The sequence below is a fragment of the Choloepus didactylus genome, chromosome 3, assembly GCF_015220235.1.
Source record: "Choloepus didactylus isolate mChoDid1 chromosome 3, mChoDid1.pri, whole genome shotgun sequence".
Classification (NCBI taxonomy): domain Eukaryota; kingdom Metazoa; phylum Chordata; class Mammalia; order Pilosa; family Megalonychidae; genus Choloepus; species Choloepus didactylus.
This window is the reverse complement of record NC_051309.1, coordinates 207533220-207550505: the sequence shown is the minus strand read 5'-3', so window position 1 is coordinate 207550505 and position 17286 is coordinate 207533220. Positions and strand designations below refer to the sequence as shown.

Genomic DNA, 17286 nt, shown 5'->3' with positions numbered 1-17286 from the left:
AGATTGGGACTGCTCCTTTCTCAATTCCTCCATTTGCAAACTACTGTATTATCTACAATTCCATTAATTATTCCTCATATATTTTTTAGACCCCGATGAACTGATTACTCACCTTTGTATCTGTTTCCATTTGTCAATTAACATTCCCAAATGTCCAGAGATCATTTGTACTTTCATCTCCAAAGAAGTTCACACTGGGGAAACAAGTCTGAAATGGGCCAGATATAATGGGACAAGAGGGCCTTGCACCTCCCCATCAATCATCGCCTGTTTATGAAACTGAACATGTCACCATCAAATTGTTGTTCCTTTAGAGAATGTGCTCAACAGGATCTCCTTACTTGTGAACTGATTGGAGGTAATCCTACAAAAGAAGGGAAAGAAATACAATATCAACCTTCCTCGTTCTAACCCGTGGCCATCTCCTCTTATTTAGTGCTCAGCAAATTTTAAGCTATAAAGATTAAAACCTTATTATACTATGACATGATCAGTATTCACAGAGGTTAAGCACTGCATAGTAATCATGTATTAAACATCTGATAATATAAAATAATTTAGCATAATATCTTCACATGATCAAAATTTTTAATGTTCCTTACAGATACATAGTTCCTCTTTGAAGGCTAATTTATTATTTAATAATACTTTATTAAAAATTCAAATCAGTCAATACTTTTTTGAGACCTTTTTATTTTAAATTAGCAAAGTTTTCTTATTCATGGACTGCAACTATATCTGTTCTGTACTAAATACTTTTAAAATGAAATTATAAAATTTCTGAAAGACAAACTTTTCGTAATAGTCAAATAATGTCACCATATTTGATAAAATTATATATTACCTTAAGAGAATTAAGAGAAAAGTATTCTATTAACATTAAAATCAATCTCCACTCTGAAGTCATTAGTTAATTATATATATGCACACATATCTATACTATTCTAAGAAAAAAGAGAGTTAATAGATGCAATGAGCTTTGTATGAGGGATTTTCTTCTCCACCTTGTAGTCCTTGGAGAGCCCATCATTTTGGGCCTTAAGGTAAGCTGTTATGGACACTACACACCAAGACTCAGTTTTAGATTATACCTGCAGGGTCTACATAATTTATCCTCTTGACAAAACTTTTCTGCTGATTAAACAGTGTAATTTTATGGCCCACTTCTTGAATAATGTATCTGAGCTTGTTTTATGTGTACCTCCCCTAAGTTGCTGAACCTATAAAACTGAAAACTGACTATATCGTCTTGTCATATTTTTGAAGTTACACATTTTCCTAATTGGATTTGTTGATTTATTGCTAACAAAGGTAAAACTTTCCACTTCAGCCATTTATCTGGAATCTTAAATTGATTTAATCTGGAAGCAAATTGTATGAGTTTAAAAAAAACCTGATGTACATTTAGCCACCAAGATATTAACTTGGTAGAAATAAGACTAGCAAAGAAATTGACCACAAATAGATTGTGCAACTGCTGCCACCTTAATTTTCTTTGTATAGAATCAGTTTTACAAGTAATGAATATTCTCCCTCAAATATAATGACATAATGGTAATCAATTTATCAACATTTTATGATTTTATTAATTATTAAATGTAATTCTAGATTGGTATTCTATAATTAATACTCTACAATTAATCAACATTCAAATAGAAATAAGAACCCCAAAAGCCAATTGCAAATACCTATAAAAACCTCATTTCAGGCAACTGAAGATGCCTTACTTTTTGAATCTTTGTAAGAAGTTTAACTTCCCAAATTTTATTATATAATTCCTAGCTGGATTAGGAGATAGATTTTTCTTCTTAGGCTTCTATTAGGTAGTAAGTATTTTGCACACATTATTACCTTATTTAATAAAAAGTATTTTGGGGGGGAAAATTTCTATTTATCATGATGCTTTATTTACACCCCCCAAAATAAATAAAAACAAGTCATTTTCATGTTCGAAAAGTTATAAATGTGTCTGTGTCTTAAACAAAACCTTAATGCGATACTGTCAATCCAAAATTAGCACCAGGCATGGCAAAGAGAACAACAAATCCCAGGAGGTAAAACAAGAACCAATTAATCTTTCTGTCCAATGGAAGAAAAAAGCTGAAGTTCCACAATCCAATGCACAGTCAGAAGACAGAAACAATATTTTGAAGTTATGCGGATAAAAACTTCACTCTTTAACTAAAAATAGTCTAAAAAATTGGCTGTGTTCTAGAATTAGCATAAATCTACACTTGTAGCTCCTGAGTGCATTCTTGTATTTTTTTGGCTGTAGACAGTGCAATGCACCCACAGCACTTCACCATTTAGAACCCTAGAGATAGGTGAGGAGATAGTAGAGCAGAAAATCCCTCTGGGGAAAGCAGCTTGGTCAGGGCAGCACAGTGGGAAACAGATTTTATGTCCTTACCTTTGACGATGTAGGGGTCAGATCATACCAGCACCAAAGGTGCGAAGTGAATTTATAAAGAGAATGGAGAAGCTTGTTATTTTGAAGTGCTGTGATTTGCTGCATCAAGAGAGTCATTACGGAAGGAATAAAAACAGTAAGTATTCCAAATTCTTCACTTTAAAAGTCAAGATCTAAAGGAAGTTGAGATATCAGGCCAAGCATGGCAAATCATTTTGAAACTGGTGGTAGGGTATGCAAAGTATATGTTGAGCTTGTTTTCCAACTTCTAATCAACATTCATAGGGAATCATGGTTGATTGGTGTAAAACTGGAACAGAGGGCACTTTTTCTTTGCTGGGGAGGGGAAAAACAACAGGAACAGAGTACTCAGCAGAAAACTACCAAGGCCTATGACCCCCATTCAAGACACACTGATACTAATTGAATTTCAGAGCCAATATATTTGGTTCATGGTGTGCGAGTTTGCATCTATTATGTCCCCCAAAGAAGCCATGTTCTTTTCTTTTTTATTCATTTTATTGAGAAATATTCACATACCATGCAGTCATACAAAACAATGCGTATATTCAGTTGTTTACAGTACGATCATATAGTTGTGCATTCAACACCAAAATTAATTTTGGCATTTTCATTACCACACACACAAAAATAATAAGAATAAAAATTAAAGTGAAAAAGAACAATTAAAGTAAAAAAGAACAATGGGTGCCTTTTTGTTTTATTTTTTTCCTTCCCCTGTTTTTCTACTCATCCATCCATAAACTAGACAAAGGGGAGTGTGGTCCATATCACATTGTCACCCCTCATAAGCTACATTTTTATACAATTGTCTTCAAGATTCATGGATTCTTGGTTGTAGTTTTATAGTTTCAGGTATTTACTGCTAGCTATTCCAATTCATTAGAACCTAAAAAGGGTAGTCTATATTGTGTGTAAGAGTGCCCACCAGAGTGACCTCTCGGCTCCTTTTGGAATCTCTCTGCCACTGAAGCTTATTTCATTTCCTTTCACATCCCCTTTTTGGTCAAGAAGATGTTCTCCATCCCACGATGCCGGGTCTAGATTCCTCCCCAGGAGTCATATTCCATGTTGCCAGGGAGATTCACTCCCCTGGGTGTCAGATCCCACGTAGTGGGGAGGAGGGCAGTGATTACACCTTTCAAGTTGGCTTAGCTAGAGAGAGAGGGCCACATCTGAGCAACAAAGAGGCATTCGGGAGGAGGCTCTTAGGCACAATTATAGGGAGACCTAGCCCCTCCTTTGCAGCAACAGTCCTCCCAAAGGCAAGTCCTGTAGTAGAGGGTGCAGCCCATCAAACCACCAGTCCCCTACGTCAGTGAGCACATCAGCAACCATTGAGGTGGGGAAGCCCAACACCCCTGCATTCTCCACTGGCTCCCCAAGGGGGCTCTGCATATATTTTTCATTTTTTTTTAATTAACTTTTTTTTAAATCTACTATATCAAAAAAAATTTTTCTTAAAAAACATACAATAAAAAAAACATTTCAAAAAAACCATAACAAGGGAGTAAGAAAAAGACAACTAACCTAAGATAACTACTTTACTTCCAAAATGTTCCTACTCTACCCCAAGAAAATAACCTAATATAGCAACATTTCTATGAACTTGTTCCTACCATACCCACCAGAAATTAACAGGTCGTAGTCATTCCTGGGCATTCCCAGATTGTTAAATTTACCCACGATAGCTTATCTTTGCATATTGGGTTATCATTCCCCCTTCCTTAATTGCTCTCTATCGCTAGTTCCCCTACATTCTACATTATAAACCATTTATTTTACATTTTTCAATGTTCGCATTAGTGGTAGCGTATAATATTTCTCTTTTTGTGGCTGGCTTATTTCGCTCAGCATTATGACTTCAAGTTTCATCCATGTTGTCATATATTTCACAACATCATTCCTTCTTACAGCCTCATAGTATTCCATCATGTGTGTATACCACATTTTATTTATCCACTCATCTGTTGAAGGACATTTGGGTTGTTTCCATCTCTTGGCAATTGTGAATAATGCTGCTATGAACATTGGCGTGCAGATATCTGTTCGTGTCACTGCTTTCAGATCTTCCAAGTATATACCAAGAAGTGCAATCTCTTTATTGAAGGGTAACTCTATATCTAGTTTTCTAGGGAACTGCCAGACTGACTTCCAGAGTGGCTGAACCATTATACAGTCCCACCAACAATGAATAAGAGTTCCAATTTCTCCACATCCTCTCCAGCATAAGTAGTTTCCTGTTTGTTTAATGGCAGACATTCTAACTGGTGTGAGATGGTGTCTCACTGTGGTCTTAATTTGCATCTCTCTGATAGCTAGTGAAGCTAAACATTTTTTCATATGTGTCTTGGCCATTTGTATTTCCTCTTCAGAGAACTGTCTTTTCATTTCTTTTGCACATTTTTTAATTAGACGGTCAGTAGTATTGTCATTGAATTGTAGGATTTCTTTATATATGCAAGATATCAGTCTTTTGTCAGATACATTGTTTCCAAAAATTTTTTCCCATTGAGGTGGCTGCCTCTTCACCTTTTTGACAAATTCCTTTGAGGTACAGAAACTTCTAAGCTTGAGGAGTTCCCATTTATCTGTTTTTTTTCTTTTGTTGCTTGTGCTTTGGGTATAAAGTCTAGGAAGTGGCCACCTAATACAAGGTCTCGAAGATGTTTCCCTACATTATCTTCTAGGAGTTTTATGGTACTGTCTTTTATATTGAGAGCTTTGATCCACTTTGAGTTAATTTTTGTGTAGGGTCTGAGATAGGGATCCTCCTTCATTCTTTTGGATATGGATATCCAACTCTCCCAGCCCCATTTGTTGAAAAGACTGTTATGTCCCAGTTCAGTGGCTTTGGGGGCCTTATCAAAGATCAGTCGGCCATAGATCTGAGGGTCTATCTCTGAATTCTCAATTTGATTCCATTGATCAATATGTCTATCTTTGTGCCAGTACCATGCTGTTTTGACTACTGTGGCTTTATAATAAGCTTCAAGGTCAGGGAGTGTAAGTCCTCTCACTTCATTTTTCTTTTTTAGAGTGTTTTTAGCAATTCGAGGCATCTTCCCTTTCCAAATAAATTTGATAACTAGCTTTTCCAAGTCTGAGAAGTAGGTTGTTGGAATTTTGATTGGGATTGCATTGAATCTGTAGATGAGTTTGGGTAGAATTGACATCTTAATGACATTTAGCATTCCTAAATGACATTTAGCTTTCCATCTTTTAAGGTCCCTTTCTATTTCTTTTAGTAGAGTTATGTAGTTTTCTTTGTATAGGTCTTTTACATCTTTGGTTAAGTTTATTCCTAGGTACTTGATTTTTTTAGTTCTTATTGAAAATGGTATCTTTTTCTTGAGTGTCTCGTCAATTTGTTCATTTCTAGCATATAGAAATGTTACTGACTTATGTGCATTAATCTTGTATCCCGCTACTTTGCTAACTTTGTTTATTAGTTCTAGTAGCTGTATCATTGATTTCTCAGAGTTTTCCAGATATAAGATCATATCATCTGCAAACAATGACAGCTTTACTTCTTCCTTTCCAATTTGGATGCCTTTTATTTCTTTGTTTTGCCAGATTGCCCTGGCTAGCACTTCCAGCACAATGTTGAATAACAGTGGTGATAGCGGGCATCCTTGTCTTGTTCCTGATCTTAGAGGGAAGGCTTTCAGTCTCTCACCATTGAGTACTATGCTGGCTGTGGGTTTTTCATAAATGCTCTTTCTCATATTGAGGAAGTTTCCTTCAATTCCTACCTTTTTGATCAAAAAGGGGTGTTGGATTTTGTCGAATGCTTTTTCAGCATCTATTGAGATGATCATTTGATTTTTCCCTTTTGATTTGTTAATGTGTTGTAATACATTGATTGATTTTCTTTTGATGAACCATCCTTGCATGCCTGGAATGAACCCCACTTGCTCATGGTGTATGATTTTTTTAATGTGTCTTTGGATTCAATTTGCAAGTATTTTGTTGAGGATTTTTGCATCTATATTCATCAGGGAGATAGGCCTGTAGTTTTCCTTTTTTGTAGCATCTTTGCCTGGTTTTGGTATTAGATTGATGTTAGTTTCATAAAATGAGTTAGGTCATGTTCCATTTTCTTCGATGTTTTGAAAGAGTTTAAATAAGATTGGTATCGGTTCTTTTTGGAAAGTTTGGTAGAATTCCCCTGTGAAACCATCTGGCCCTGGACATTTATTTGTGGGAAGCTTTTTGTTGACTGATTGGATCTCTTTGCTTGTGATTGGTTGATTGAGGTCTTCTGTTTCTTCTCTGGTCAGTCTAGGTTGTTCATATGTTTCCAGGAAATTGTCTATTTCCTCTACAATATACAGTTTGTTGCTATACAGTTGTTCATAGTATCCTCTTATAATTTTTTAAATTTCTTCAGGATCCATAGTAATGTCACCTTTCTCATTCATTATTTTGTTTATATGGGTCTTCTGTCTTTTTGATTTTGTCAGTCTAGCTAGGGGCTTGTCAATCTTGTTGATCTTCTCAAAGAACCAACTTTTGGTGTTATTTATCCTCTCTATTGCTTTTTGTTCTCTATGTCATTTATTTCTGCTTTAATCCTTATTACTTCTTTTCTTCTACTTGGTTTAGGGTTAGTTTGCTGCTCATTTTCTAGCTTCTTCAGTTGATCCATTAGTTCTTTGATTTTGGCTCTTTCTTCCTTTTTAATATATGCATTTAGTGCTATAAATTTCCCCCTCAGTACCGCTTTTGCTGCATCCCATAGGTTTTGGTATGTTGTGTTCTCATTTTCATTCGTCTCTATATATTTAGCAATTTCTCTTGCTATTTCTTCTTTAACCCACTGATTGTTTAGGAGTGTGCTGTTTAACTTGCTGGTGTTTGTGAATTTTCTAAGTCTCTGATGGTTATTGACTTCTAATTGTATTCCATTGTGGTCAGAGAATGTGCTTTCAATAATTTCATTTTTTTTTTTTTTAATTTATTGAGGCTTGTTTTATGTCCCAGCATATGATCTATTCTGGAGAAAGTTCTGTGAGCACTAGAGAAGAATGTGTATCCTGGTGATTTGAGATGTAATGTTCTATATATGTCTGTTAAATCCAATTCATTTATCAGATTGCTTAGGTTTTCAGTTTCCTTATTGGTCTTCCATCTGATTAATCTATCTATAGGAGAGAGTGATGTGTTGAAGTGTCCCACAATTATTGTGGAAACAGCCATTGCTTCCTTTAGTTTTGGCAGTGTTTCTCTCATGTATTTTGTGGCACTTTGATTGGGTGCATAAACATTTATGATTGTTATTTCTTCTTGTTGAATTTCCCCTTTTATTAGTATGTAGTGGCCTTCTTTGTCTCTCATAACATCCTTGCATTTAAAGTCTATTCTATCTGAGATTAGTATTGCTACTCCTGCTTTCTTTTGGCTGTAACGTGCATGAAATATGTTTTTCCATCCTTTCACTTTCAATTTCTTTGTGTCCCTGTGTTTAAAATGAGTCTCTTGTATGCAACACATTGATGGTTCATTTTTTTTTTTTTTTGATTCATTCTGCCAATCTATATCTTTTGATTACGGAGTTTGATCAATTTACATTCAACATTATTGCTGTGAAGGTATTTCTTGAATCAGCCATCTTGTCATTTGGTTTATGTTTGTCAGATATGCTTTATCCCTCTCTCTCTCAATGTCCTTTAACGTACCCATCCTGAATCTCTTTAGTACTGAACGTTTCTCCATATATCTCTCTCCTTTCTTTGTTTCTCTGTCAGTAGGTCTTCCTTTAGTATCTCAAGTAGGGCTGGTCTTTTGTTATCAAAATCTCTCAGCATTTGTTTTTCTGTGAAAAAATTTAAGCTCTCCCTCAAATTTGAAGGAGAGCTTTGCTGGATAAAGAATTCTTGTTGGAAATTTTTCTTGCTCAGAATTTTAAATATGTCATGCCACTGCCTTCTCGCCTCCATGGTGGCTGCTGAGTAGTCACTACTTAGTCTTATGCTGTTTCCTTTGTATGTAGTGAATTGCTTTTCTCTTGCTGCTTTCAGAATTTGCTCCTTCTTGTCCGTATTTGACAGTGTAATCAGAATATGTCTTGGAGTGGGTTTATTTGGATTTATTCTATTTGGAGTTCGCTGGTCATTTATGATTTGTGTATTTATGGTGTTTAGAAGGTTTGGGAAGTTTTCCCCAACACTTTCTTTGAATACTCTTCCTAGACCTTTACCTTTCTGTTCCCCCTCTGGAACACCAATGAGTCTTATATTTGGACATTTTATTTTATCTAACATATCCCTGAGTTCCATTTTGATTTTTTTGATTTTTTCCCCATTCTTTCTTTTGTTCTTTAATTTTCCATCCTGTCGTTCTCCAGGTCACTGATTCACTGTTCAGCTTCCTCCGGTCTTGTACTATGAATATCTGGAATCTTTTTAATTTGGTCAGCAGTTTTTTTGTTTCCATAAGAGCGTCTATTTTTTTTATTTACTCTTGCAATTCTTCTTTATGCTCTTCTAGGGTGTTCTTCGTGTCATTTATATCCTGTACCGTACTCTTCTTCATGTCCTTTATATCCTGTGCCATGCTTTCATTGTTCATCTTTAGTTCTCTGATTAATTGCTCCAGGTACTCCGTCTCCTCTGATCTTTTGATTTGGGTGTTTGGGTTTGGGTTATCCATATTGTCTGTTTTTTTCATATGCTTTAAAATTTGCTTTTGTTTTTGGCCTCTTGGCATTTGCTTAAGTTGATAGGATTCTTTTAGGATATGTAGACCGATTCAGACCCTTATCTCTAATTTTTCAGATCTACAGCTTCATGGAATACACTTTCTCTAACTAACTAGCAGGTAGTGTCCACGAGCCACCTATTCCCCTAAAGCCAGTTCTACCCCACTTTGTTTTTGTGGTGAGTGGGAGTGTGAGTCTTGTGGGTTCCACTTGGTGCACCGAGCTTGCATGTGTAGTCATGTTGCCCGCCCTGCATATGGGGCATGTGTCTGAGTGGTTAGGGAGGGGAGGCAGCTTTAATAATCAAATCTCCCAGGTGTTCCTGGAGATTTAAAGTTGTTGCAATAGTCTAATACTTCAGTTCGGTATTTTCACAGTTTTTTTCTGCTGCTGACCCACAAGTCCTTTGTATTGGTGTATGGTCCCTGGGACTTGCAAGTGGGTCCCTCAGGTCCTGTGCTGAGGGATGACTGCTACATCACAGGTGTGTGCTGTCCCCCAAGGGAGGTTCTGGGGTACAGGGCTGTGTAGGGGCATTCCCAGTCGCTGAAAGGGTAGCTGAATGGGCATGTTAATTTCCCCCTTTTCACACAGCTCCACCTTCCCAGCTCTGGGAAAATTAGCTGAGGATGTGGGAAAGGCTATTGTCCACGCCTGATATTGTGGTGTGTGCCTGTGTTGTTGTAAACACTTCCCATCACAATGGGTTGTTTGGGGCCACTCTGGGCTGTGGTGCTGGCTGGGTCTGGGCAGGAGTGTTCCCAGCCCACTGTGAAGATGGCTGTAAGGGGATGCCCCCCTTTTCTTGGGAAGTTGTGGTGTTTAGTGAATTTTCTTGGCCACTGGACTTATTGCCTTGTGTCTCAGAGCTCTCTTAGCTCTTCTCTTGTCTGGGCCCAAATTACAAGTCTTTGAGGCTTTCTGTAATGGGCCACTTAGAGTAATTGTTTTAGAAAAAAGAAAAAGTTAATTAAAAAAACGGGGGTCTATATTCCAAAGCCTGATATTCAGTATGCTTTTGAAGTTGTTCATAATTTTAAGACATTATAAAAACAAAGAGGTATTTAACATCCAATGGGGGAAAAACATTTTTTTGTTTTTGCACTACTGGATACTATACTATTATCAAGAGAGCTATTCCAGAATTACACATAACATATCTCACAAAAATACTGATAAAATAGTAAACAATATTTCTGGAAACCATCCCCTATGAGCTATCATTATTAGGCATACAATTTTATTCTACTTGGGTATGATCTCCCTAAATTTGTACAAGTTTACTAAATAAAACAAACTTGTGCTATATCTGTTAGATCTTTAAGATAATAAAAATATATAAGTTTGTGTTTAATGAAATTGTTATTATTATAACAAACTTTATTTTAAGAATAATTATATTTTAAAGATGTTTAAAGACAGTTCCAAAAATCTTTTTAGTAACTTAAAGTATTCACATATATAAAGTATGCAAGATGTGCTTTGTTTAAAAAATATATACAGTTTTGTCCTAAAGTAGAATAACTAATTTTCACAGAATGAGAAGCAGGAATAGTATAACACAAGACCCAAATAAATATAAAAAGTTGTAGAAAGTTTATAAAAATGAATTTTGTTTATCATAATCAATGCTGACTAAAATTTAATAAGCTTATTTAAGGGTGTTCCTTTGTACTAAGGGGAGATTGGTTTTCACAGAATGTAAAGCAGAAATGTGTAGGGCAAAATCTAAATGAACATAAAAGGTTATAGAAAGTTTATAGGAACAAATTTTATCTGTTGTAGTCAATGCTGATTAAGATTTAATAAACTTATTTATTGGATAGTATACTTATGCAAAACCAAATTTTAGTTTTCTCTCTGTTAAAGTAACAAAATTTTCTTAAATTGTTAGTCTGTTCTTGATGAAAAGTTGGGAAAAGTTTTTCTTAACCATCTAAGTATTTACCTAAAAAGCAAATACTCTATGTTAACATTTAAAATCAAACCCTACAAGGATTTCACACTGTTACAAAGGATTTGTTCTTTCATCTTGTAAAAGGTGAGGTGCTGAAAAGAGTTTCATTTAATATATTATGAGTTGCATAAGAAGTGTCTGGCAAGTATTATGAAATTAAAAGAGATTTTTCTAAACTTCTGTTGCTTAAATTTGTATGAGTGAAATGTTATCCACGTATTTAGAAATTGTATAAGATTCTTAAAGACTTAACAATGTTCTCACTGTCCATGTTATGTCCTGATACTGGTCTGCATAATATTAACAGTATAATGATATAATCATATTTTTTATTTTTTTAAAATATTACACGTCAAAGTAACAACCAAATTTTCTTGTCTGTTACATTGTTTTACTCTGATACTTCTCTAAAAATGTATGCAGTCAGCTACAAGTCGAAGACTCATCTTCAACAAAGAAGACTTGGAAAGCAAAACAAGGCAAATCTATAAATTATGTTTTACATGTTAATTATCATAACCCTGATAAAAATGTAAAGATAGAACAAAATTTCAGCTGTAGTCTGTAATTAATAACCACAAAATAAGTTACTTGTCAAATGTTTTTTTTAATTATTTCTAGAAACAACTTAATTTAAAAGCTGCTCATAAGGGAAGTAAGGCCTAGATTGTAAGCTCTTGCAGCACTCACCTTTGTTTCTAAGCTTCAATTATTATTTCTAAATGCTGAGATGCTTGACTCTGTGTGTGTAACCTAGTAGCTCCCTGGAACTTTGGTGTCTGTGTGACACATGAATCTCAAAGTTAAAGTTCTCCAGCTCTGAAAGTGTTAAAGAAGAAACATTAATTCTAAAAAGATGACTCCATACAACAACTGTTAAAGAAGTTAAAGAAAGAATCAATCACTTGAAGAGGTAAATGTGACTAAACTGATTGAAGACAAAGGTGAATCAGAATACCAGGTAAAAAGTAGTATTATCTGTATTTTAAAACTTTTATTTCTGTGAGGGACCAAAAAGGAGAAATTTATTTTATCAAAATTAAAAAAAATTTTTCTATAAAAAAAAAACAAACAAAAAAAACGGGGGTCCTCCTTGCAGATCTAATGGGCTATTAAAATGCTAAGAGGCAAGGAGATTAGAGCCATTAAGGGACAATCAAGAAAGCAGAGAAACCAGCTCTTCAGACAAGGAAACTTGCCTTCTGGATTTGCATATGAGCCTGACTCTGCCTGAGCCCTGCCCTTCCCTGTTCTATGTTCACCAGAACTCCAAAAAACTTTCTGCTTTTATTTTTGGGTTTTCCTTGTTGTTTTTGCTAGCCCTATCTCCTCTCCGCTGAGCTGACTGCTCCCAGATTCCCAGGCATCTGGTCTCAGTCTATCTATGTTTGGAGTTTGGATCAGCCATCTGAGGTTTCAATCAGATCCTCAACTGCAGTTCTCCCTCCTCATTCCCAGCACTAATGGCCCCTCCTCCCATGGGACTCAGCCTGCCAGGGAGGGATAAGGGTCCCCTGGTTGTGAGAACTTACAGGTTCCACTGATCTCAGCTTTTCCACTCATTCGTGAGTGTTATATGAAGTAAGCCCAAAGTCAAATTGCTCTCCAGTGTCCAGTCCACACAGTTCTTGGCTTTTTACCTACTGCCCTGGAGGAGTAACTAAAACCTACATCTCACCACTCTGCCATCTTGCCCCACCCTCTCCCAGAAGCCATGTTCTTTTAGTCCAATCTTGTGAGTACAAACTTATTATGGGTGGGATTTTTTGATTAGGTTGTTTCCATGGAGATGTGACCCACCCAATTGTGGGTGACATCTTTTGATTAGACTATTTCCATGGATGTGTGACCCCGCCTATTCAAGGTGGGTCTTGACTAATTTACTGGAGTCCTTAAGAGAGAGCTCAGGGACTGACACAGACACAGATGCTTGGAGATGCAGATAGAAAGACATTTTGGGCATCTAAGCTAAGAGATGAAGGCCAGAGTTTTCCCTGGAGAAGATAAAAGCGGATGCCCAGACACTTAGAGAGAAACGCCCTGGGAGAACAAGCAAGGATGCACAGGAGTTGAAAGACGGAAGCCAAGATAGAAGCCCAGGGATGTTTTGGAGAAAGCTGCTTTGAAACCAGAACCCAGGAGCAAATGACCAGCAAACTCCAGCCATATGCCTTCCCAGCTAACAGAGGTGTTCTGGACATCATTGTCCTTTCTTCAGTGAAGGTATCCTCTTGTTGAAGCCTTAGTTTGGACACTTTTATGGCCTTAAAACTGTAACTTTGTAATCTAATAAATCCCGTTTATAAAAGCCAATCCATTTCTGGTATTTTGCACTCCAGAGATTTTAGGAAATCAGAACATGGTGGGAGCAGGTAACATGGAGAATGCTGGAGATGTTCAATTAGGAGATGGGTACCTTTTTTTTTTCTGTAAAGCCAGAGGGACACAAAATATTTAAGTTGCTTTAGAAAAATCCAACTTCTGGAATTCTAGATATTGAAGTTGGCATTATAGGTGGTCATATCGTCTAAAATTTATTTTATGTAGGGATGAAAAAGTAAGATGTTAAGATCTCCTTTTTCAAAAACAACATAATTGATTGTCTAACATAAGTGTCTCTGCCAGAAGCTGACAAAATATTGTCTTTTCTTCATTTTTGCCAATCTGGAATAGAATAAGGAGAATTAAACCACAATTACCAACCTATTTGCTTTGGCATTCTAAGTCAATTGGTGAGAAGTAGAAGCAACCTGCAAAAAAACAACAAAGAAAACAAAGATTAAAAGAAATATTTATTGTAAGCAGAGAAATAAGGTACTACAATTTTTATCATTCATATTAAAAAAACCAAGGATAGGAAAAGTAAAATTAAAACCCTTAAATATTGGATATACCCCAGGCAAGGAATTTGCAAAATAGTATATAAAATATTCTTTAAAAATGGTCCTCTTCTCCTTCATAAGCTTCACTTCCAGCATTCCTTCCTTTTGTTATTTAGGGAAATTTTTAACCTTAAAAATATACAGTTCTGTTGGAAACAGCCAGTAAGTTGGCACTGGTCATCTACATGTGACTTAGTCTGTGTGGTAGCTGTCAGTTGAATTATCCAAGATGCTGTTAATTTTCTAATTCCCTAAGCATGAAGTAAGCAGTGCTTCTAAGAATAGAAAAAAATGTTTATCTAATTTTCACATAAAAATCTTTGTTCAGACTATTCCCCCCACATGGAAGAACTCCATACTCCTAAGCTGTGAATCAAGGCTCCTGTCTCTTTTATGTAGGCTTCCCTGATTTATCCAGCCCTTTCTCTCACTCACAAACTGCCTTGTACTCAAACACATGCTTAAAATGATTTCATGTATTTCTGATCATTATAAATTACTTTATATGATATGCACTAGTAACTATTACCAAAGGGACACATAGTTTGAATATCCTACTTGATTATTCAATTTTGACTCTTCCTTTCCACATATCACTACCATGTTGGCCGAGCTGGTTGTGCTCAGCTCCTGCCCTCTTTACAAATCTTTGCAGAGTTATAGTGGAATACTCTGAGCCTTATATGTGCCCAGTCAATTCTTGTGTTAATGACACAACTGCTAACCAGTTTCTCCTTTGTGAGTTTCTTTTACAACTCTGTTGTTCTTGGCTATTCCAAAAATGTTTGGGGAAATGGAAATTACTGAGGACATGCTTAATGAATCTACTCAGTTCCCTTAACTTTTTAATCAAATTCCAGATATTTAATCTGTGTTTAAATTTTAAACAGCTCTGACTTCCCAGTTTCAACTTTCAGCGTGATGACCTAGTAAAATGTTCCCCCTTGTCTTTAATTTTAGTATCAGTTCATGATCTTAGTATTTGCTATATTCATGATTATTCGTTTTGGTTCTGCTGGAGGTTTATTAATTTGTTCAACAAATATTTTAGGAGTACCTACTCTGTGTCTGGCCCTACCGTGGTCATTTAGTGATATTGTTTGGCAAAACAGTCTGAACCTTTATGGGGCTTTTAACTTAGTAGGGGAGACAGATATTAATTAAATAATCACATTTATCAGTATGCGATTGTAATTTTTGGTGAGTGGTATTAAAGGAAAAGTACAGGTGTTGCGAGAGTAGGGAAACCAGACTTAATTTAAAGAACAGGGAAGTCCTTCTTGGAAGAGGAAAATTTCAGCTGATCTCTAAGGAATGAGGAGGCCTGAACTAGGAAGGGTGGTGGTGCAGAGAGTAAGGGATTACAGGGAAGAGAGAAGTGCAGATATAAAGGCAGACAGTTAAGAGGAAGCTTAGCATGTTGAAGGAACTGAGTGTGGCTCAGCTCATGGAGTGAAGGGGGAATCAGGACACGAGGCTAGGGAGATTGGCAGGAGCGGGTTCACGTATAATCTTATAGGGGTTAAGATTATGGTCTTTCTCCCCAGAGCAGTGGGAAGTCATTGAAGGGATTGGCTATGATCATATCTGCATTTTCCCAATATTACTCTGGCTTCACTGAAGAAAGTAGTATGGAAGGAGGTACAAGTAGACATAGTGGAATTATTTAGACTGATATTTATTTTATCCAAATGGGAGATGACAGTAGTTGGACTAGAATAGTATAGGTGATAGGAAAAGTGGATTGATCTGAGAGATCTTCAAAATGAAGTTCATTGTACTCTGTTATGTATATATATATATATATATAGAGAGAGAGAGAGATGATAAAATGGCTGATGGTGAGAGTGTGGTTAGAGGAAATGCCACAGTTTGATTGCTAATAAAGTAGCAAAATGTGGGTGCCACTTAGCTTCAGGGATGGCATTTTAAATCATAGTCTTGCATTTGGGAACTAGAAGGAGAATAGATGCATTTAACTATTTCATTGATTTTACTGAATGTATTCATTCCACAAACTTTCAAGAACCAAATACTTTGCTAAATACTTGGCCACAAGATGTGTGCAACCCAAGTGTCGATCAATAGATGAATAGATAAACACAATGTGGTATATATGTACAATGGGATATTACTCAGCTGAAAAAGGAAAAAAAGTTATGACACATTTTTGAACCTTAAAAACATAATGGTGAATAAAATAAGCCTGATACAAAAGGACAAATATTTGATGATCTCACTTACATGAAATAATTAGAATATGCAAAATATGGTGGTTTGAAGCAGTATGTACCCCAGGAAAACATGTTCTTAGAGTTAATCTATTCCTGTGGGTGTAAGCCCATTGTAAATAGGATCTTTTGATGAGGTTACCTCATTTAAGGTGCAGCCGAACCCGATCAAGAGAGGTTTCAAGTCCTATTACTGGAGTCCTTTATAAGTGGAATGAAAGTCAGACCGAGGGAGAGACAGCCACGGGAATCAAGAGTCTGGATATTGATGGAACCTGGAAGAGAAGGGAGAGACCAGGAGATGCCACCATGTGCTTTGCTGTGGGACAGAGGAACCCAGGGATCTCCGGCAGCCAGCCCCAGAACTCCAGAGTCCAGGGGGAAAGCATCACCTTGACAACACCTTGAATTGGACTTTCTTCAAGTCTCAAAACCATAAGCTAGTAAAGCCCCATTTTTTAAGCCTACCCATCACATGGTGTTTGCTTGAGCAGCCTAGGAAACTAAACACAAAATCATATATTTGGAACCCCCCACATGTTACCAGCAGCTAATTGGGGGAGGGGAATGGAGAGCTAATATTTAACTGGTACAGAATTTCTGCTTGGGGTGATGGATAATTTCGTTAATTGGATGGATGGTGGTGATGATGGTACTTAATTGTGAATGTAATTAATATCACTGAATTGCAAATTTGAAAATGCATGAAATGGGAAATTTTAGGTTGTATTTACCAGAATAAAAATTAAAAAGCAAAACAAAACATAAAACTGTTCAACAGATTCCTAATATAAACTATGGGCCATAGTTAATAGTATAATTATATGGTTTCACCAATTGTAACAAATATACCACACTAATAAAGAAAGAAATTGTAAATCAAAAACATATGATTTCAAAATGTAAAATCCTCTAAATTAAGCTAAGTATTTAAGACTAAAACAATAATAAATAGGTTGGGGGCAGGCAGGGAGAAGTGACTGAGTTACCAGATACAAAACCTAAATTGTGTCCCGGTATACACATTGCTATAATCTGCAACAATTCCACCCAATGTAGTTTGAAGATGTCCTCATTGTTTG

General features: G+C 36.2%; 1 long non-coding RNA gene across 1 annotated transcript; it reads right to left on the bottom strand.

Annotated features, from left to right (window-relative positions):
• Window positions 1–304: 304 nt before the first annotated feature.
• On the bottom strand, window positions 305–16464 carry LOC119528963. The gene is made up of 3 exons (XR_005215790.1): window positions 16347–16464; window positions 13795–13841; window positions 305–364 (listed from the first exon to the last, which is right to left on the bottom strand). It is a non-coding gene; the product is annotated as an uncharacterized LOC119528963 (long non-coding RNA).
• Window positions 16465–17286: the final 822 nt, after the last annotated feature.